This window comes from Oncorhynchus mykiss, chromosome 9, assembly GCF_057628025.1.
Source record: "Oncorhynchus mykiss isolate SJ-2025 chromosome 9, ASM5762802v1, whole genome shotgun sequence".
In the NCBI taxonomy this organism is placed as follows: Eukaryota; Metazoa; Chordata; class Actinopteri; order Salmoniformes; family Salmonidae; genus Oncorhynchus; species Oncorhynchus mykiss.
The window spans coordinates 24,300,225-24,302,434 of NC_143030.1; the positions used below are offsets into that span (position 1 = coordinate 24,300,225).

Genomic DNA, 2,210 nt, shown 5'->3' on the forward strand with positions numbered 1-2,210 from the left:
CATGCATTCCGATTCTTGCATAGATTGTAATGCACACATGTAAAATACCACTGTAGCAGTACAAATAGCATTTTAAACAAATAAAGAATGGTTCAATTTGCATTATTTAGAGAATTGCCCAAAGTTTGACTTTGTTGCATTTAGGGGTACTCTAATTCAGGTTGTCTGAGACCCCCATGGGCCCCCCTGTAATTCACATTCTGGATTTTAATTTATTTAAATAATTGTCTTCATTCTTGGTGAGGCCCTAGCCTATTTACATCATTAGATCAGAAAGGTATCAACCCTGGCATTACCTGTGCATTTGATAGTAGTGGCATTGTGTAGTTACATGTAACAAAGTCACAATTTGGTTGGTGTTATTAACATCTTAATTCACAGGTGACTAACTTTCAAACATGTAATTACAATACAGTAGTTATACAATGGAACAATAAAATGTGTTATCACAGCAGTAATTACACATGTGGAATTACCTTCAGCATGTGTTTGTGTAATTAGAGAGTCTTTGTTCCAATTGTGTAGCAACTGATACCGCTAATCCCTATTACCATGTAATACCTATGTAACAACTTGTTACTATGTCGTTACGACAGTTAAGTGTAGTTACATAGTAAAGGTGCAACTTAATGTAAAGCGATACATCAGTAAGAGAGCAAAATTAGTTATTATTATTATTCTGCTTCTTGCTAAAATGGGTCAGTTATTCCCTTGGTCAGATCCACAGATTAGAAATTATAATTTTTAGCGTGGCTCAATCATTTTCAAACAGTCTAACAGTGTATCGTTTTAAAATCATTATTTTAAAGCTTATCGAGTTCGCTCTGTTTTTCCCTTCCCACAGAAACACTGTCATGTGTACCACAAAGACCTTAATCACTGTGCTCTATCTACTCCTATACAGCTGCTTTTCTCAAGCTAACATTATTATGGAATGTAAGGACAGGACAGAGCCAACATGCCCAGAAATAATGTCCATGAATTTGAAGGTGGAGCTATTCCCACAGCCATCATGGACATAAAGCTACTTCCAAACCCACAGGCATAAGGAGACAGAACAAGTCAGTAAAACCCTGACCAAGGTCCTGACAGTGATGAATACTCTGTCCGAAGTTGCATCTTGTTTCAGTTTTGTTGGCTCAATAATTGGTTTGGCTTTGGCCTTCATTCCACAAACTGATCCGAATGTGGAGTTCATGACAGAGCAGTTTTCAGAGATCAACAGAAAACTGGATTCAATCTCGCTTCAAATCAACTCCCGAAAAGATGAGCTTGACTGGGTGACCTATACGAGCATGTATGACAGAGACGAGAGTAAATTCTTGGAACACGCTCCTTTGGTCGAGGAACAACAAAACAAGTTTTGAATCCAGTTACTATGACAACAGTGGAACACGTAACAGTGTATCTAACTTTTACCGGTGCCTAACTGAGGAAAACAAAACAAGTCTCAACAAGAATCTACTGCAACTTGTCATTCAGAAGTCGCATGCTGACATCAAGATCCTGCAGATATATTCTGGCTACTTTTTGAGTCTCATGGTTAAAGGTTTGCAATTGAATGTGTATAATGACATAATGAAGGGCTATGCAGCTGCTCCTGGAGTGAAAGAGAGTGTTGAAAGGTTAACCTCCCGACTGACAGCAATGAAGAATGCTCCGATTGAGTGTGCAGACAATTCCATGATATGACCCTTAAAAGATGCAAATAAAAATCGGGGACGAAATATTCAAATAATTTCAAGCTAGCCAATGACATTAAGACAAAATTGGACCCGAAGTTTCCCTGGTACAAATGGACAGTTATAGTGCATGACGAAGAAGATAAACATGAGATAACCGTCGGCAAGACTCAAAATAGTTTAGTCCAAAAAGCAAGAATTCACCTCATCCATCTAGAGAAAGGGTTTCATGTTAATGATGGTATTAAAAGGACAATAGAAGGGCAAATTCGACCTGACCTGCTAGGTAACTTGTGTTTAAAAACAAAATATTTTTAACGACAAGATTATGAAAAATGTAGAATAGATCTACAGCATTAGTAAAGGTTCAACTTTTCCTTAAACAGCTACTTTAGGCTTTGTAGATTAAGTGTTTAATACATTATGGAAGCAACATATTGCTGTTATTTGAGAATACTATATTACTCTAGAGTGAGGATGTTGTCGAACAAGACCCTTGCTCCAAAGACATTGAAAAAATGATGGAAA

At 37.2% G+C, this 2,210-nt stretch overlaps 1 protein-coding gene and 1 pseudogene across 8 annotated transcripts in view; one reads left to right on the plus strand and one right to left on the minus strand.

The window, feature by feature from the left end:
• The window catches only part of LOC110531730 (adhesion G protein-coupled receptor L3), a 336,356-nt gene that overhangs the window by 255,320 nt on the left and 78,826 nt on the right, over positions 1–2,210 (minus strand). The gene's annotated exons all lie outside the window — the stretch shown is intronic.
• LOC149980858 (uncharacterized) lies at positions 855–2,000 on the plus strand (annotated as a pseudogene).